At 36.8% G+C, this 21656-nt stretch overlaps 1 protein-coding gene across 12 annotated transcripts in view; it reads right to left on the reverse strand.

Annotated features, from left to right (window-relative positions):
• FAM241A (family with sequence similarity 241 member A) overlaps positions 1-21656 on the reverse strand; it is a 449214-nt gene that overhangs the window by 90821 nt on the left and 336737 nt on the right. The window lies entirely within an intron of this gene.

Here is a 21656-nt window from a genome sequence, read left to right on the forward strand (position 1 = left end):
AAGTCATGTTAGTGAAAATACAAACAGCCCTAAAAAAACTACCGTGAATTAAATAGTTAGCACATGAATAAGTGTTTTTGTAACCTTGACTTAATTGAGTTTGTTATTTAAACAGCTGCATAAAAAAAATCCAACAACTTCAACACTTTTAAAGAGACAATTTAATTTTAATATCAGCAAGCTCTACATATGTAACTGCCCATGCAAAATTTATTGAAATATTTAAGCTCTATTGTTGAATCATTTAATTTGTCCTCCCTTAAAATCTAAGTCGTATTAAACATATCATGAAAGACAGAAGAACATAATAAAAATATTCCTCCCAAGCTCATGAGTGTGTGTGTGTGTGGGTACTTCTGCTTGTCTTTGCTTGGCCAAATGTTTTCCATACAGATTTTAAATAATAAGTAAAAGTTGAGTAAGTAGAATTATTAGAAAAATGAGAAAAAAGATTCACAGGGTACACTACTGACAAAGATGAGAAAGAAAATACTGTCTCCCAGTGCCCTTTCCACTGGAAACCCTGTGTTTCCCCTCATTCCCACATGTCTGGTAATTTTTTTTTAAAACCGAACATATTAGGTAAATTACAACAGTACTCATAGTAAGTGAATTTATACTTCTGGTATAGCCCAAAGACCTTGATGGCCTACAAAGTGCTTCCTTTCCAATTCCATTTGGTATTTTTAACGTGTTGTATTTATTGCCAAAAAAACCCCGCTCCAGAGATCGGCAGCTCTATAAAACTTGCCATACATCTGTTGGATTTTTGTTTATGTATTGAAATGTAATTGGGCAACTGGAGAAAAGTGGATTTGTGAGGTGTTATTTTCCTAAAGATTACATTTAATATTGTTGGTGTACCCTTCATAATTTAGTTGATTAATAATATTTGATCTAAACCCAAATTATAACTTCCCACATATATGACATAACTAATGAACTGTGAAAGGAAAGCTGTTCAGATGGTCACCAATAACCAATGCTTAGTTAATCCTTTAAATAAACTGGAGCTCACAATGTGTCCCTTTGAAGTCATAAATAATGTATATTTTTCTTTTGACTTTTAATAAGCCAGTGGAGTTCATCTCACAGTCTCCAAACACATATATTTTATTATGGGCCTCTGCAGTTTACTTTAATTAGTGTGTCTGAGTGCTTTGGGAGACTTAGCCCTACTGAAAACAAACAGAGTCTTACCATCTATAAAACATTAGCTCCCTTTGGTTTATCCTGATACAGCCGAGGCTCAGTGAGAAACACATGGTGTAAGTAAACACTCATAATTGCATTAGAATTCCCGGGTGTATTGGTAATTCAAACCCTGTTTCATGATATTGTTAGAGCAGTTAGAGCAGGTTTACCAATCTTCTTGCCTTCTGGGATTTCATGAAATTCCATTTGGAGAGAATTTTAAGTGATAAATCTAATAGAAACAGCAACAGACAAATAAGCCACAGAGACTCTGAAAAGGAAGCACACAGAAAAAAAACCCTTGATGTAAGTGTGTTTTGTCATGTCTCTGAAATTTCTCATTCCTCTAAGCTCCTTGTTGATGTGTTAATTTTTCTGTAGGATGGGTATGCCTGTGTTTTCTCCCACTTCTCCCTGCAGAACTTTTGGTCCAGTCTGCCAATCAGCCTGTTATTTCGGTATCTCAGCTAATTCTCCCCAAAATGATACAGTCTGCTCCAAAATGAAAGATATAAACCAAAATAAACACTATAGTTTCAGCAGTATGTTGAGCGATAAAAGGTACAGTTTCTTAAAAAAGGAAGAAATTGTTGAAGGCTTTCAATTGTAAGGATGATTTAAGTAATTAAAAATCCTTCAGTGCCTATAATTTGCAATTCCTTTTTTTTCCAAAAGAAATAAGGCATCCCCATGAAACAGATTGAATGAAAATAGAAGCAGGCTGTTTTTTACAAAGAAAAAACCAGGAAAAAAAAGAAAATATAGAAAAATGATCAGAGCTATTAGACTTAAACCAAACCTTATTCAAGTTAATGCTAGTAACAAAATTATTCCTTACTTAGGCCTTTACCTCAAGCCCTACATGAACTATTTCTGTATCTTATGCACTTTTAATGCAATAATTTTAAAGAATGAAATGTTCCCTTCCTTCATGCTACTTCCATAATATTGATGTAAACACAGTGTGACTGCTTAAACAGCAGAACTATGAATTCAGCATAAAATGAATTGCATGGAGTTTTACTGATTGTCTGAAAAATATATTTTAAAGGTATAGCATTCCAATATTTCTACAACAAAGATTTCATAATACAAAAGGTCTCCTCTAAGCTAAGATTTTTTTCAGTAGCTGATTTATGACAGTAGCTATGGAAGACAAGAAACTTCTATATTTAAGAAAAAAGAAATTAAAAAGGAATTCATTGTTAGAAATATATATCTTCCTATAAGGTATTCAATCTTGGCATGGTCAAAATGCAATATCTACCACAAACAAGTACTACCTGTCATTTTTGTTGAAGACTTACTCAAGAAATACAGAAGAAATTATTTTATTAAAGTGATAAACTGTTCTGATAAATAAAAGGAAAGACATTTTGTTCTGCTGTCTGACCCTAGGGATCCCCTTGAATCACTTGTATTTTTCTACTTGTACAAACTGGTCCATATATTTCCTGACACTTAGTTTAGCACTGGCTTTGTTGGGTATTGTTTGTTTCTTTGGTTTGCACCTTCTGTTTCTGCTCCTATGCAACACACCTCCTAAACCTGTTAAGACATTTCAAAATGTAACAATATTCCTTAGAGGATGTTTATAAATCCATGCCACTATTATGTTTTGTATGATCAGAGCAAACTGAACGCTGCCAACAAACCCCGAGCTACAGGCACTGCAGGTAGCCCTGAACGCAGAGATTGCTGAAGGTGAGTGGCTGGGAATGGGCTTCTGCAGTGTCCCAGTGGGAGCATGAGCTGGGATTTTGGGGTTACCTGCAAAAGACTTTGAGGAGCTGTGCCAGGTCAGTCTTGTTGGCCTCCCAGGCTGCCGTGTAGCCATGACTCGCTCTCCTGCACTGAAGAGCCACAGAGCTGTTTCAGAGGATTTAGGCTGAAGGCATGAATGAGAGTTCACTGCTCATTCTACCCTGAGAAATGCTGAGCCAATTGTTAGCTGAAGCCTCCATGTGCAGAGCACAAGTTTGGAAGATTTACAGTGGCAGTTTAATGGTGACGTTTTGCTCACCCCAGTAGTCTGTCAATAGAGAAACAAGTGCAAGTGGGTCTTTCAGCCCTGTTTCTGTGTCTGGGAAATCAGAGCTGAAAATCATCAGAAAACTTGTCTGAACAACAATCTTTGCTGTGGAGAATTGGGCCATCTGGCCCAAAACCTATACCACTTTTGCACAGGTATCGAACTAAGTGACTATGGCTGGATGAATCTTAAGCTTGTTCTTAAATATCAATTAAACTTCCACAAATACACAACCTCTGATGCTGAGACTCTAGCAAAGCTACAATACTAATAAGGTTTGTTGAAGCTATAATTCCAAACCCCTCTACATGGAATATTCCTTCCTCATTATATTAATCTACAGAAGTTATGCTGAAATTAAAAAAGGACAAATCAAATCCTATTTGGTCAAAACACAGCATATTTATAATATTAAATAATGGAAGCTATAAGTAAATATATACAGTGCTGATAAAATCGAATTATCAGGCAGAGCGTAATTGGGGTTTATTTAAACTCTGACTGACTCCATTCATCTGTTATTCCATTGGATATATAAAGATAAATTATTTCCTTGGAAATTGAGACACAATCTTTTTTTTAAAAGATATTTTTCTTATCAGGTTTTCATTAGACAAGGCAGCCTGCTTTATATGTTTGTACAATTTAAGTAGGCTCTTGGTCTGTTTGTTAATACATCATGTTTATTTAAAACTCCTGAAGGAAGTTATTAATCTGTCAAAACTTAAAGATTTGAAGTTGATAAATAAATGAACATTGCTAAATAATTCTTTGTGTTGTCTACAAAAACACAAAACAAGTCTTACTGTTCTTCTCTAGAAGGTGAAGCCTGGATTGCTTTGAAATTAATCAATATTTGTCTACACTACACAGCTGCCAAAGCCTGCACTGGCTGATAAGTACACCCACCATCTTAAGCAAGGTGCCTTTCTGACCAGAAACGTTGGTCAGGAATCAAAAACAGGCTTTAATCCAACTTTCATTTTCATATCACAAGAGGTGCCATTTGCAAGAGAAAAAGACAAGCACAATAAAAGCTGAATTTCTAATCCCCCTGCCTATGGCTTAGAATGAGAACCAAAAGAAATATTGCTACAACAGGTATATTTCCCCTGAGGGGAAGCACACCCCCGACCACCTAGTTGGTGACAGAAGACATAATAAGATGTTCAGGTGTATCAATGGCCAACAAGTTGTGTGCTGGCTTCTGACAGAAGAGGCTGGAATGAGTGGGGGGCACACAGGCTCTATTTACTGACAGTGGTTGCTCCAGCTTGGTGGCAAATCCAAGAGTGTTATGTTTCAGCTCGTCTCCACAGCCAAGTCGCCTTCTGGCCGTGAGAAGATCTTAGTGTAATTGACATCTGTCTAAAGAGACATTTGAAAGTGATTGAAGGCCTACATGAACTGCTAACCACTAATTAGACTCATTAATACTGAGTGGAAAACAGCTACTGCAACAACATTAATAATTTTATGCTGTGAGGACTGAATCTATTTAATTTATCTATTAATTTATCTATCTATCTATCTTAAATTTATCTAATAGATGAATCTATTGATAAATCTGACACTATTTAATATATCTATGTAATACTTGGGAAGACCAGGCTTAAAAATATTTTCTCCAATTCACTAAGGAATTCCTCTGTCCCTGCAAACATTTTGCTCACCAGCAGTAATGCAGACATGATAGGTGAAAGATATTACTTCCTTTTAGCACAAATAACTTTTTTTTTTTTATATAATCTGGTCCAGCTACAAATAAAACTGCAAATGTTTCTATTTGTCTAGATTAACACACAGACCATACATCTCAATTTAGCAGGGCTCAATTTTAAGTTTCTCATGTAACCTCCAGTAGAAACAGAGTGAGAATAAATTTTATAAGCAGGCTTTGGTGCAGTTTTCAGAATACTTTCTCATGGTGGAAACTGTGAGCAATATCAGGTCTTCTAGACATTACAGTATGGATCCTTATGAATAGACATAGTTACTATCAAGTCAGAAACAGGCAATTATAAGAAATTCTGTCAGGTGGAGGTGGTATTTCCAGCTTCCTCAATTTTTTCTTGCAATATCTCTCTTTTTTAGAGCACTATCTCAACATGAGGGAAGCTCAGCTTCCACTTTAAAATGCAAGTTACTACGCTCTGACTTCAGAACAAAAGTTTAGAAAATTCAAACCTGAAAGGTTCCTAAAATACCCTGGTCACTCCTTACAGAAATCCTAATACCACCTGGATGCACACAATTGAAGTACAAAATGTAGGAAGTATCATACAGCTTTTGTAAAACGACTGGTTTTTTTTGTTCTCTTTCCTTTCCCAAAGTATCCGTAAATAGACTGCCAGTTTTTAAAGCTTCCTTAAGTGATGATTACTGATGTAATCTGTACAACAGAAACCTCATGTTGTAATAAATGAACAACTACCGTTACTACACAGGCCTGTACTTGACCAGTTGTGGTTGCTCTCATTTCACAACTGAGTTTTCACATACCACACCACACACACACATCCCCAATTCAATACCTATAACTCTGACACAGAAACTGTGAAAATTGTTTAACAGCCCAGAAAGAGGCACAAAGCACCTCAGGCAGCAAGAGAGAATTCGTTCTTACAGTTCATGTGTTTCTGCCTTTTTGTACAGTGCTGGCCTTGGCCTGTACACCTGCTCTCTGAGATTTCCCAATTTACTAAGAAGTTATAATAACAATTCCTCTTCAAAATTCCCAAGAAATAACAGTTAGATCCCAGTATTAAAACACTTTTTCTATTCTTAATTCTAGGCAAGCATGTATATGTGAACTCAGAAGCAAAGACATTTTAGAATAAAAACATTCTTCACTAAAACTGTTGTGGAAATGGTCAGCAGTGAGACTTAGGAATGTGATGTCATACTCAGCCTAGATTGTGAATTTATTGGGGTAGAAAGAACTCTGTTATTTGATCTCAAAACCACATTTTGCCATTGTATAAATAAATAAAGCAGGACTGCAGGGTTAAATGAGTATGGTCTCTGCACGTGATGCAAAACCCGAAGCTCAGTCAATTCAAATGTGGTTTATCAGTGCTTGGTAATGTCGAAACCCCAAACTTACAGGAGATGTGCAGTTCCCAGAGTCTTTGAATCCCTTCCAAATCAAACAGTCCAGAAGACTGTACAATATGGCCCTTTTTCCAATGATGCACATCATGCAGGTTACATTCTGGTAGTACCCTACTAAAACAAATACAAAGTGAGTGAATTAAAGCAGAATCCATTCTCTTTCTCTCCATTTGATAGAAGATGAGTGCTCATATCATGCTTTCCAGTTTAAGGAAAACATCTGTTTAAACTAATGCCTCCCATGCCATTTCAAGCTACCTTAATATCTTTTTGATTTCAGACATATTGCATTGACATGTCTATAAACAGGCATTTTCCTGAATGCTCGCTGCTGTAATTTACTGTATGTTCATACTTACATACAAATCCTTTTTCTGCACTTCCTGTCTGAAATGGAGGTTTCCTCTCAATTGTATCTACATACATTTACTGTACTTAAACATGCAAAGAACCATAACTCTATTAAGCTGACAAACTAAATTTATCCTGTGCTTATTGAATTGGTTTATTAGACATAACCATAACACATTCCTAGATAAGAAGGGGCACTGCTTTGGCCTGGTTAAAGGAGGGGGATATTTCAGCTATTTTATCCTGACAATGCTTTCAGGCCAGAGTAACATGACAGTTCTTTCCAAATGAAGGCTTCCAAATGGTATGCAGGGAACACATAAGTACTCTCTCAAGTAAAGATGTTACTGATTTGGACAACAGACATTGGAAGATATGCTTCAGTCTATATTCTGAAAGACTGCTTCTAAAACTTACAAAAATGGCTTTGGCTTTATCAACAGCAAATGTAAATTAATAGCATACTTAATGATTCTGGACAAATAACAACACAAAAATCCATGGGAATTTTATCACTCATTCACAGGAATGTGATTTTCCCTTGCAAAATGAAAAGATCAAAAAATCCTGGGGTTCATATCAGGCAGAGGGTCTTGCAGTAATTTAAAAACATGAATATAACCTCTTAACTTTCACCTGGGACATTTTTTTCATATTTTACAGATGGGAGTATTTAGGGAAGCTAAAGACCTAGCACAAAATAGCATTTTGACACAAAAAAGAAGTGTTAAGTGAAAGTTAAGTAAACAAGATCAAAATCTTTATGAGCTGCTGGTTAATTGGCACAGCTTCTTAATTTCTAACCCGTAATTTCTGAAAGGTACTTTTGTAGAAGGCATTTCAACAGAGCATAGTAGCATCATCTATTTCGTCACAAAACTAAGTTTAACATGTCTTGTCTAATGTTTAGACAATCTAGGATTGGTTCTCACCACTAAGAAGATTCAGTTCAGTTGCTGATAGAATGAACTCTCCCTTCTCTCTAGGTAGGTTTGCTGCCTGCTCAGTGTATCTGGGTACCTGGGCCCCACTTGGGGCACCCTTCTTGCTCTCTGGCACAACCCAGGGTTCTGGATTCAGCTTCTGCTCCCAAACATGGAAAACTCTGCATAAGACTTACCCTAAAGTTTCACAGCCAGAAAGTGATGAGGCAAGAACTAAAGACCACATTTCCTTGTCAAAAAGCCTGGTTTCCAATGATTTGATCTCTAAAGGCCCTCTTGCTCTGTCTTTGCTAGGTTTTAGTGCCTACAATCATCTCACCCCAGAATCTATATGGAATTATTCTAGAGGCTTCAGCAAGCTGAGCTACTTAATACAGTTTTCATTCTGATTTTTCCTTCAGACACTTGGTTTTGTCACACTGGAATTGGTATGAAAAAATGTAGAGAATTTGATAACATTTGTAACACAAAAAGGAAAAAAAATTCTTCTTCCTTTTTTGAATAGTAAGTAGTCCTGGTGGAGCTTGGGTAACAACTTGAATGCTGTAAAAATGAAATTTAAAGGTAACTGGGGATATGCTCCTGCAGCACAACTGTAGTGAAATCAGACCTATGTCTACATGACTGGATATATTGCATTTCTCATATGTAATTTCTGACTTCAGTAGGAATGTTAGGTTTTCTGTTGCTAATTTACAAAATAAAATGAAATCCTCTACATGTTGCTGGCAGAATTTCAAATCCTCAAGGTTGACCCTGTAGCAGCCTGTACCTTGCAATAATGAACAGACTTATGACTTTAAAGGCAAATAATTCCACCAAAGAGAAGGAGTTGGAATGTGTTCTGGGCTTAAAGTTTGTGGACACTATTTCAAAATGACTTCTTTTTTTTTTTGAGTAGCACATTGTAAAAATACCTCAGGGAATGATCTGTATCTCCCATTTTTTTCTGATTTACAACAGCAATAAGGGCAGCAGTCCTGAAATATTAATATAATTATTCAGATAATGACTTGGATAATAAAAGGGATGATTTATCCTTTGTTCACTCTGCACATCACTGTCATTAAGACTGAGACTTTGAGGTCATTCACTACGGTACAAAGAAAAGGTCAAAAATGGAAGGAAAAAGAAGGGGCACATTCAGTGCAAATAGGTAACTATGAGACTTGGGACATTAGTGAACTGATGAGTTTTTATGAGTTTGAGAAGTGGACATCCTCAGCAACATCTAGATTTCCATATTCAGGCAGCAGAAAGGAGAGCGCTCAGCCCACTGTGGTATTTCTACTTAGACTGTCAAGGAAAATGGCTTTTGGCTGGAGAGCTGGAATTTGTGCTGAGATGCTGCAGCTCATTTGGCTTGTCTGGGTTGGAGGTTGGCACAGAAGGTGAAAAATAGGGCAGGAACAGAAACTATGGCTGAAATACTTGCAAGAGTTCCCACCTCATTCCTCAGAACACCAGGTGAATGAACAAATCACTGGTGCTTCTGTAGGTAGGTAAAGACAAGTAAAAGTGGGATAAAATATTTCTTTCTACTCTCCACAAGGCAATAAAGGAATCATGGTAATAGCAAAAATCTTTTCTTCTTCAACCTTTTCTAAAATGTATATTTCTTAAGGCATGTCCTTAGGGATAAAATCAGGGATGATAAGTAATAAAAACTAGGTGAGTATAGCTCAATGTGTCCTCCAGTCTATCAGCCTATACACTACAGCCACCTAGAGCCTTCTAGACAAAACAGAAAGCAGGTGTCTTCTAGGTCCAGGAATGGAGTGGCGTCTGATGGAGTTAGGGAGCTGAATGAAAAATAGCTGGCACAGAAGCAAAAATGAGAACAGAGAGATCTTTGAATTTTACTCTTTTTCATTTGTGTGAGACTGGTTTACTGAAGTCAAATTTTTCTACTGAAGTATCAGAAGCAGCCTTGACATCTAGACATCAGTGATGTTCATATAATTTTTCTAATTAATATTGGCAGGTATTTTGAACCTGTGAACACTTCAATCCCAGTTGATACGTCATTAAAGACAGGCAGAAAATAGAAATGTTCACAAAAAGAGAGAAATTATGTTTAAAAGTGATATCAGCATGTCTAAGAAGATTTTTCTCTCCTTTTGTTGATTTCCATGTGTAGGAGAAGCTGTCAATAACCAAACTGAGAAAATATATCAATTAAATGCAATTTTTTTTTGTTTTGGAAATTCAGAAAAGATTTGGTCTGAAGTGTTTTATTTAAATTCAGGTAGATTAGAGGTGTTTTTGACTCCTATTTGCTTTGAAGAAGCAGTAATATTTTCATTAAAGTAAAATATTTCTAGTATTAAAAGCCTTCAGTTGAAAGAAAAGAGAAAAGATTTAGTAAGCAGAAAGCTTTAAACCTTTTGAGATTTCATGGACTCTCCAGTAAGATGAAAGCAACATTTTTAAGTCTTAGGCTCACTTAGAAACATTTTGAGGTGTGCTGTTACCACATCTCATCAGCTTTTTGCACTTCAGAGCCATTTCAAATCTTATTGTGGTATGTTTAGCAATACACTTAAAAGATTACCACTTAATCTAGTTAAGTAAGTTTGACTTCAATCAAGTGTCTATCTGTCCATCCAGCTGCTTACTGCTTTTTGTTTCTTTGGGAAAGAAAGGAAATGAAAATCACTGGAAAAAAAAAGGGACAACAAATTCTGATCTTACTCAGGTTTTTTTTGCAGCTGTGAATTTTTCTAGGCAGACCTTTTAGCAGATGGATTATTGCCATTAATTCCAGCGGGAGCAAGGCTGTTTCCGCAATGGCTTATTTTCTATGGCTGACTTTATTTTAAACAAAAAATGTTTCTGGCTTTGAAGAACCAAAGTGAAAGAAAAATTTGCCCCCAAGTTCAAAGGCTGCTTAATAGGATCTGACATGCCACATTTCCAGTTACTGTGGGGATGAAGAGAGGAGGTAGAGATGCACTTTCAGAAGGGGATGGGCACCTGTGCGTACAGCACCTCGCTGTGACAGAGGAGTAGCCACACCCCTGAACAGCCGTCTTCCCTCTTGCCTTTCAGAACACAACTCTACCGAGTCCTGATCTCAAACATATCAGCTACTCTTTGAAGTTCAAGTACACAACCAGATGTGTATCCAGAAGCCACAGCCAGCCAAGGTCAGAACTCCAGATTCTCCAGTTGCTCCTGGAGTTTGCTAGACGTCCTACTCCTTTTGCTTCACAGCACTGCACTCACACAGACAGAGCCCTAATGAAAGCAAGAAAATAAGTAGGAGAATAGAAAAAGAGGCAAAATGTTCTAGACAATGGAAGTAAGCCTTTATGGACTGCATTAACTCTAGCTTCTCTTAAATTTTCACATTTTGTTGAGTCATTAATTTCCTAGGTTTATTGCAGTAAAAAAAATAAGTAAAACTTGAAAAGTTTTACTTTCTATTCCTACCATACTCTGGTCTGTATGGTAGGAATAGAAACAGCCACTAAAAATTCCACTGGTTATCACTGAAGACAGAGAAGTAAGCACAGCTTCTGTTGTGTATAGAATGGTTGATTCTAGATGTCTCCAGAGATGTCAAAAGTTTTTCTGCAAGCACTCAACTTTTAGCCTTCATAATTTATAATACAGAATAGTGAGAAATAATTTTCAAATTTTTTTAATTCAAAACTTTTTAAAGTCTTTATAACCTTCAGTGGATTCCACCAGAACACTAGCAGAGGTAATAGAACCTAATTTCTGCCTTATGTTCAGCTTTCATAATTTGAGATACCAGACTTATTAAAAGAGACCCAAAGAAAAGAGTGGCAAAGTTTTTGTAGCCACAAAAACTGTGTGCTTACTCTTTTGTTAAACTAAAGCAGTGGTGAACTGGGAGTTTTCTGCTTGCTTACTTTTAAAACTTAAATTGTGTAGCACAGGACAGAAATATTTTATATTTCTACACAGGCAAGGTGACTCCAAACTCCTTCAGTCAGCTCAAAAATGGGAAGAGAATCAAGGTTTATTAGATCCGTTCCAGCAGCTCTGACCACTAGACATTGCTAATAGTTCACACTGAGGAAATACGTAATATATGTCAGCTCAGAATTAAAAGTGCAGTTTCTGCAGGGGGGAGGAGCCAGGCCTTGAAAGTTTGACAATGCAAGAAATGGCAAAGGATGTTTAAAATGGAAGTTCTTATGCTACTGCTGCTTATTCCATCTCAATACATAAAGGTATGTCTTCAAATAGTTAAACATAATTAAGTTATTATACTGCTATTTTAAACGGTAACATTTCATTTACATTGATAATTTCCTGCATGTGTGTACATGGTGTGATTCCTGCAAAACCTACTAATTGTGCTTGGCTTAGGCAGTACCAACAGTAAAACACTGCCTGAAGGAAAGATACTGAGTTCAAAATTATTTTACTTAAGCAGAACTGACCTGATTTCAGCTGGGAGAGAGCTAATTTTCTTCTCAATAGCTGGTGTAGTGCTGGGGTTTGGATTTACTGTGAGAATAATATTGATAATACATTGGTGGTTTTTTTACTGGTTGCTAAGCTCCCTCTAAGTCAAGGACTTCCCAGTTTCCCATGATCTGCCAGTGAGGAGGTGCACAAGAAGCTGGGAGGCAGCATGGCCAGGACAGTTGGTGTGAACTGGCCAAAGGGACAGTCCATGCCATAGAGCATCATGCTCCATATATAATGAGGAGGAGTTGGCCAGAATGTGCCAATGGATGCTGGGACATGGGCTGGGTGTTGGCCAGTGGATAGAAGCAGATGTATGGTGCATCACTTCTTGGCTTTTATTCCTCTCTCTCTCTCTCTCTCCTTTTCATCACTTTCATTACCTGTGATAGGAATCTGTGATGATGTTCAAAGGTGCATTTTCTACCATAAAATCCCACCTAGTAGTGAAGAAAATGGAAGAAACAGGAGGGAAGTAAAAATAGGGCCATGACATGAAATGGAAGACTTGTAATAGCAAAGCAATGACCCTAAAATATCTTCTCTCATCTATATGCTAAACATTTGGATTGCATTTTGAGTTAACAAATTCTTGGAAGGCTCTACTCAACTGTAAAAATAAGCACCACAAATAAGCACCACTAGCAGCCAAGTTAGTCCATTTAAATAAGCATGGAAATGAGACTATTTCAGCAGGTAGATAAATATTGTAAATATTTATGCTTGTAAGAATAATAATGAAAAAACCCACAGAAATCAACTACAGAGACATTTCATGGATCCATGCATACATGTGTTTTCACCTGTGATCTATAGTGGATGTTAGTAGCAAGAATGTATTGAATCTTAATTGTTACAACTATCCTTATTCCAGATCTCAAATAATAAAGGAGACCTGAATTACCTGGTTGATATCAGATTGTAGGAGAGCACTGCTGGCTGAAATTGCTACCTTCCTAGAAGCAGGTTTTACTAACAATACTGGAAATATACTAAAGATATTCTTAACAAATGTTCCTCTGATGCCTTCTAAGAGGAATTCAGAGTCCTAGCTTTTGACTCTGCATAGATCTCTAGAAAACAGCCATCATACAAGCCCTCAGTTTGGTTTTGCCCTGTTGGACACAGTGTCAAACATAAATGAGCCCAAAGAGATATCAGTCAAGCAACTTTTCCTTTTAGAGTTGATGGCAGATTTTTTTTTTTTACCCTGAGAGTTGGATTTGGCTGAAGAGATGAGAATTATTAAGAGAACTTGCTCACTTAAAATAACATATTCTGTTAACTTCAGTTCTTATACAAAAAGTCAGATGGGCTTTGGCAGTAAGTTCAGACAGTCTGTGTTGTACTGAAGAGCACATCCTGTTCTCTTCACTGAGATATCTGACATGTCTGGATTCGTATCTCAAAAGCTACCGTATTAGTGTCAAAAGAATGTAGGACACTTTCTTACTTTTTGTGGGAGATGGAAATGAGAGAAAATAATTGAACTCTTCCAGTATATACTATGTGTGACTGAAGTCTGGAAAATAGCTGGATAGATCTTGTACCTATAAATAATGAAATTAAATGATTCAATCTTTTCATTATTAAGCAAAATATCCATCCATTCTAAGTATCCAGATGCTGAACTCCATCTCTAAAAAACCCCTATGACATTACAAAAGCCACAGGAAGAATCACATGGAAAAGAAACTTAAAGAAGAAATATGTGAAAAGAGAGCACTAAAATAACAAAAAAGGGAAAATGGAAATTTAAAAGAACTGACAATGGCACTGATGCTGTTATAATATGTGATATTCCTATGGAAGATTAAAAGAACAGATGGCAGGGAGAATGCATACAAAGCCATTCAACAGACACTTATTTGTGCCTCTAGAGACTACTGACATTTTTTTCCTCGTCCCCTACCACCGAGAAGGATAGGGATACTGGGAGTTGTTTTCTCTATCTAGCAGAGCTATCAGTATTAGAGACAGGCCTAAACTGATTAAGATCATGATCTGGTTTTCAAGTATTCAGTTCTTGAACTATGATTGGCAGGGGCATTTTTCCGTTCAGTGATGTATGGAGTTTATGAACGTGGGCAAAGTGTGAAACTTAAATCTGGGTTTGGACTCTGAGGGTAGTGTTTGGGAACCAAATAGGGGGTGTACATTTGGGATGTTCATTTGTAGTTTGGTTCTCCTCTACTCAATAAAGATATATATGGAAATACAACATCTAACATTATAAAACACTTAATAAATTATATATCTTGATTATTTTTTAAAATTAGAGAAATGTAGGTGCTACATGAAGAAGGGACACAGGGATCCTAGTGCAACAGCTGTCCCTCCAAGTAATGGACTATATAAATCATAAATACTTTCCTGGGCATCTAATGCACTGTATTGACACGGCATTGGACAACCTGAAGTGACAGGGGACATCTGGTCTGCAGTCCTTGGGTTTTAACAAGTGGAATTAATTCTGGTTCAAAAAAAATTTTACTTAAAAATATATCTTTATGTCATGTTAAGCAACAGTCCTAACCTGCTTCTTCCTCCTCGTCTTCCCCCCCAGAAAAAAAAAAAAAAAAAAAAAACCAACAAAAAAACCTCAAAAACCCCAAACCTTAAAGAAAACAAAATAATCCTTTGGGGGCTGAGATGAAGCTAGTGCAATGAAAATATGCACTGGTTTTTCCAGTCTGTAAACATTTGATGGAAATTTCTCGCTGTTATCTAGGAATGGGGAAATAAAAGCAAGATGGCAGTGAAAGGCATTGCAGGCATCTGTTAGAGATATTTCTTGTAACACTACTAGTTGATTCCTTGTGAAGGGTTGATTGCTCCCATTTCCAGTGGCTTAGAAAGATGTTAACCTCTTTTTTAAAGACCAGCACTTTTGTTAGCCAACACTAAAAAAAATACAGATGAGACATGCTAGGAGGGAGCCACCTTACCATATCTGGAAAGGATTTCTTTCCTGGAGCAGCTGAGAACAGATCAGTGACACTCAAGGGCTAAAATAATAATTTTTGGGTATAATTAAGTTTGGAGCACATTGTGAATTAGATTTTAACATTTATTTGTCCTGCACTCTCCTGATGGAGCTGTGCTTCTAGTCTCTGTTTCAGTAAGAGCCAGTGTTGTTCATCTGTACTGCTAAAGGAGGAGGGTAAGGAAGTGGGGAGGTGCATTGCCTTAGTTCCCGTGAAGACCACGAGAGGTCACTCCAGCTATCTAGACCATAATTTCTCACAGCATTTTAAAGGATTTGCTGGAAAGAACTGCCTATTCCTCTCTGTGTTTAGGAAAATTACCTTTTCCAAACAAACAAATAGTTTCCACCACCTGAATGCATTTCAAAGGTTATTTACAATTGATTCATAAAATAAAGAAGCTTAAGGAAGGGTTTGTATATTTTAAATATTTTACTGATCCAAAAAAAACAAATGAAGGACTGTACAAATAGGAAATATTTGGATTTGAATTATAACACAAATAAAGGCAAGCATCATGTCTTCAGACCTGAAGATCTCCCTCCCTACTTCTCTTGCTCCCCACTACCCTTTACTGATTTGGACACTCTTGATAGAGGTTTGAGAAGACAGAGGCTGGCAAACACAATGCTTTTCTGTTCCCTTTGTGGTTCCAAGCAGGATAAGAGTTGGTGGCTCTATGAACAAGCTCTAGTGATTCGTGACAATTAGAAGTTTTTCCCAACAGGAAGGCAACAGGTTTTATGTCTTTGAGGAGCCTGAACAGTACAAAGCCAACAAATCCTTTTAAGACTTACCCCTCTAAGAGCAAACACGCAAGCAAATAAATTACATTCTGAACAAATCCCAAAGCTATGCTACTGTTCAAAATCACATCTAGGGATGCTTAGAGCTCAATTTTTGTCTTAACTTCGATTTGTTGAAGCATCACTTTGATCATTTACCAGTTACACTGTGAATCTGCTGCACCGAAAAGATAGCAAAGTCCTGGGCTCCTGGGCCTCTGTTTGTTCTGTGAAGCCTTCTGTACACACATCCAATGTGCCACACAGCTTACTTAGAAAAACTCCAACTCTGACTTCCAGTTAGTCTTTTAGACTTACAGCTTCCCTTAATACCGTCATCGCATCTACCTGATGTGATGGTGAGCTTTGCAGTGCAATCAGTTCTCTTACTGGTCAGCAAATAGTACGGCAGTGTAACAATATAGAGTCATTGAGCTTCCCGCCAACAGGCACAGCATTGACCTCTGGTTACCTACACACCTACACAGCATAATTTTTCTAATTTCTGACAGAGCAGACCATCAGATCTGTTTGATAATATACACAAGCCTGAAAGAAAGATTTCACATGAAGTTCTCATTACAGTTTCAGGTAAGCTGTAGAAAAAGTGAAATCCCTAGCTAAAAAAGTACGCATTAGTTATGAGTTGGCTGAGGTGCAAGACACTGAAACCCACCTCAAAATCTCCCTGTGAACCATTACAATTCTTCAGTCAGCATGATTTTCCTGATAACTACACCATATCTGCTGCTCACCTATAGTTCTGCATCAAGCCTGATATTAATTTGAATTTTTTAAAAATAAAAATGAAGTAAAAGATTTCTTTTCTGAGAAAAAATGCCTCCAAAAAAAGCACAGTGCAAAGAATAACATAATGAGGCTGCACATTAGACATGAGACATACATAAAAATGGATTCCTAGCTTTTGAAAACACCCAGAACTAGAACACTTTTCCAGGCTTCCTTCTATATGTTATACCTTGGGGTTTGGAAGAAAAATAGCTTAATTCTAACTACAGTCATACAGAGTCATCAATGAATAAACACCTCATAGAAAGGCAGGTTTAGGTTGTTTTTTCTGCAGGTAGGATTGCTCTCACTCTCCAGTGTTAGCAAACACTGTGGCAAATAATGCACAACCGGGCACTACTAGTGAGCAAAAGACAATACAAGAGACTACTGAAGTTTTACTTGATAGAAATATTTCATTTAATAATCCAGTTATTTGCCATAGTTGTATGATTATACAACAGCAACCGGATGCGAATAATGGAGTTTGGTTTTTTTTGTGAAATTGATAAATACAACGTCTTTTAAGTGATACTCTTAAGTAATTTTTTCTTTGAAATTAGTTGTAATGCTTGAAGAACATTTAGTACTGTAAAATGAAACGAATTAATGTGGACTAAAACTCCCTATATCATATGAACCCTATATATCAAGGAGACAGCTGATGAATAACTGTGATATAGTGCATATGGCAGACATGGCAACCACTCAACCCTCCAGCACTGGGTGAACCTCAGAACGTTTGAAAGTTTTGTTTTGATCGCCTTCCAGAAAATGAAATTATTATCCCATACAGCTCAACCTCTTGGAGTCTATAAATCAAATATGTTATGAACAGGTTTTCTTGTAACACTTTTGACACTTCCTGGTTTCAGACAAGTTGAAAATGCCATGAGAAGAGTCTCAGAACCAGCATGTTCTAATTTTTATTTTATTGGAAATTACTCATTTACCGACACATTAGTTTAACAATTTTCATCTCATGTTGTGCAGGGATGCAAGAAATTCAAACAGGCTTTGACTTCTGAGATTTCATTTGGCTGTGGATTAAAGTCCTGTGCAGTTTAGAATTTTTTGGAATCAAGGAAGCTCATAATCCTGTACTGTATAATGGAAACTTTAAAAAAAAAAAGCCAAGAGAAATTGCCAATCATATCTAGCTTTGCGGCAAAAATTGTACATATTTTTCATATATTTTGCTCATAAGCAAATTTATCTTAACTTTTGTCTGAAATCTGTGCTGGTCTGTAATCCTGGAAGATATAAGTATCAGACCCATCACTTCTTCCTTCCCACCTTCCTTATCCTGTTTCCCAAGAAGTACTGTGGTTTGTCATTCTCAAACTACAATGGCTAAATTCTACCTTATTTCTTTCTTAATTTCCATACGCTGTTCACTCACGTGCTATTTTTTGCTCTAGAGAAAAAGGAACTACTTTTCCCTTTGCATTTGTGCCCAAGATCCAGAGAGCTTGTGTGAATGCAAGGGGTATTGCCATGTCTACGTCAGTTGAGTTACAGTAAGCTGCAAACCTCCTATTTAGGTTTCTACTTCTTTCCCAAACACTGACCAGACAAAATCCTTGCTAACCAATGTATGTATGGCTGAATTTCAATGAGGAAAAGGTGTCTTACAGAGACAAGCTATTTTGTTGAAAAAGCACCAACTTAGTGTGGCTATCAAGCAAAATGGTTCGCAGTTGCTAATAGCATCTGCAAAGATATTGCTGGTCTGAGTGAGTAGAAGAAAATTACTTTCACTAAGCCTAAAAAATGACTGCAGGATTTTATTCTCCTACAGCAGTGATCTGTCCCTTCCGTGAATACTCTTCAAAGGCAATGATCAGCCTTATTCTGTATTTCAGAAGATGTATAAATAGTCTTGGAAAAATCTTGTGCCAATTTTGCTGTTTCCTTAGAATGTCAGGTTCAGGCAGCTCTCAGCATTGCTGCTCACATCTCAACTGAACGGTAAAAGTTAAGCTTCTCAAGGCGTGCACAGCTGTAATCCAGCCTCTGGTTTCTAGGGATCAAAGGTCAGCACATTAATCTATTTGGGATAATTCATAGAACCTCTTTGGAGAAAAGAAAAACATTAACATAAAAATAAGCCACGTTTCCTGAAAATGAATCAGAACACTTTATGATATAAACCAGTATCCCAATGATTACCCAAAGCAATTAGTTTAGTGTGTTCAGGCTCAGACTTACTCTACTCCATTTCACTCTGGGTATTGCAGGTCTTTTGTTACAATAATTTTTTGGAATAAGTAGTTTTTGCCCTGATTATGAAGTCAGTTGCTCTGAAAAGTAGGAAAAAAACCTAAAGAAATGTTTCTGAAGAGCTGTGATATGAAAATAATCAAATCATCTCCCAAAGCATCATAAACAGCAACAAAATATTTCATAACAATTAAAATCTATATTTGCTGTCATTTGAAAATGACTGAAATTAGTTTGCAGGAAGTGCAAGAGGTTTTTAACAAAGGCTTTTCAAAGTAGGTGTTAGTAAAGTATTACAGAGCCCAGCCTCAAATGTCTGGAAGTTAAAGCTGCCCTAATTTATATAATTTACATCAAAGGGAGATTATTCTTGGACAGTATTTTTGCCTAGCCCCACTTCTTCACTGAGGTGTAATTATTGGTTATGTTCTAAATACTGTTCCTCGCTACCTTTGCGTAACAGATAAAAGTAACTGTTTTAATGTGCAGTGATCAGATGTCAAGTTTATAGAGCAAGAGCTGCCAAAAAGAATGCAAAGAAATAACCTATATGACTCTATCAGAGTGTGGAGGGATTTTAATTTTAAGATGGTGAGGTTTTGCTCATGGCAATTCTCTGCTACCCCACGTGCATTTCACGTCCTAACAGAGACATGGAACAGATTTAGATGTGAAGTTCATTGTTAAGCTTGGGATTACTGTCAAATTAATTCAGTTATTACTCATAATGTTAATTGCAGTGAGGTAAAAGCAGAATTGAGAGAAAGAGCAAAAAGAGGAAGCATGTGCATGTGCTTGCATGCGTGTATTTGTATCTGTTCATGCACATTAAGGGGACTTTTTAACCTGTCCAGGTTTGTTTTCGAAGATGTGAAAGACATGTGATAGCTGTCATACTATTCCCCCCAAAAGAAATATTATAAATGGCCCAAATGATATATTCTTCTCTCTTGTTCTTCTCAAAAATTCTCTAAAAAACTCCAGAATCCAAATCTGGATGAGACAGAAGACCTGGATTGACACAGGCACAACTGAACAGGCACATGGCAGGAAGCCTAAAATATTTTGGAGGTTTTGTGGGTGAATGTTTCCTTCTGAATTAAGAGTTGTGGGAAAAAAAAAAAAGAAACAAAAAAAGAAACAACTCTGCTTTAAAACCATAAATCATTGTGATTGTGGTGATGGGAATAAGCCCATTGCAAAGAGTTCATTACCCAGAGAAGATATTTTTTCATAAAAGTAAATAAAAGTGCAATTCACATATTTCCAAATCTAACTAGAACTGAGCTAGTGAGGAACTGTAGAAGTCCTAAGGAACATCAGGTTGTATGCAGGGTCGTATAAGAATATGTCCTTTGTATCTATCACAGATTTTGAGAAAATGTTCCTCATGCGCAAAGTAACTGCAACAGTTGTTCAGGGACTTGATTAGCATGGATTCGTTGTCTCTAAGGTCCTTGGCTGTGCTGTGTTTTTACTGCTGTGGAGAAGGACTGCTGAGAAAGCATATTATGGAAAAGATTCCTTCTGCTGTGTAGCACCTTCCACAGGGGATCCACTAAGTCAATGGGAATTTTGCATGGCACAGCATCATTAAATACGAGGATTAATTCAGTTGCCTCACTATGAACTTGGTGCAACTATCAAGAGAAATGAATAGTGAAGATGACAGAATGATCTTTTCTGAATCCCTGTGCTGTCATGCAATATGGATAAATAATGAGAAATAAGTTCTTGGCAAATGCTAAGTTTGGCTCCTGAGAACTTAGACATAATGGTAATATGATATTCAAAGAGTGTAGTGCTCAGTCAATTAGACGAATAGCCTGTTTTTGCTTGTCGTTGTCCAATAAATTTGAGAACAAATGACATTATAGAAACCCAATTATTTCTGCAAACCAGGTACTGAGACCTGGCAGATGACCGAGTGATATTAAATGATCTTACACAGACACGGTAGTTTGATCGGGGAAGCTTTTTGATTGCAATGCAGTGTTAAACAACGCAAGAAATGCCTCATGTAGCAACAGAACTAATCCAAAACCTTGTTTTCTTGCCTTTTTTCTCCTGAAAAGCTCAGCTATTTATTATCCTTAAATCAGACTTGCTAAAATGCAGAAACCTGTTGGCCTTTTCTGCCTAGCACTATGTGCTGTATAGAATTCCTGTTCTGCTGCCCTAAAGACAGCACACAAATAAGCTTTAACTAATAACGTTTGATCAATACGCTTATATGAGCATGATCTCCTCGAACTGCCAGCTGCCCTACGGCCACAAAGGGCAAGACAATATAAAAAACCAAAATTGACTTGTGCTAATTCCATATTAATTAAGCTTCTCTTGACCTGTCTTGTGTATTCTTTAGGAGACAATTGAAGATCTTTGCATGCAGAGCAGCAAACATGCTCTTTTGGGATAATTTCAATAATCTGACTATATCAGGAAGATTCATGCCCTGAATTCATGCCCTTAATCAAGTTGCAGCATGTTAGGGCAATATAGAAAGGGTGAATAAAGCTATTATTCATTTCTGCATGAAAGCCAATATTATAGCTTAGTACAAGGCAAAGGGTACAAATTTACATGTGCTCAACTACAAGCCTTGTTTTCTTCCACTGTACAGAATATATGATCCCTATTTCTCTAAATTTTATATTAACGTTTTAGTCTTGAAATGTTTTCCACAGTTATTCACACATATATTATCATAATAAATGTAAACAGAGAATCCAGCTATCAATAGGCCAATCTCTTAAAGGTTTGTTTATGGCTGAGGTAAACACATCAGCAA

This window comes from Motacilla alba, chromosome 4, assembly GCF_015832195.1.
Source record: "Motacilla alba alba isolate MOTALB_02 chromosome 4, Motacilla_alba_V1.0_pri, whole genome shotgun sequence".
NCBI lineage: Eukaryota > Metazoa > Chordata > Aves > Passeriformes > Motacillidae > Motacilla > Motacilla alba.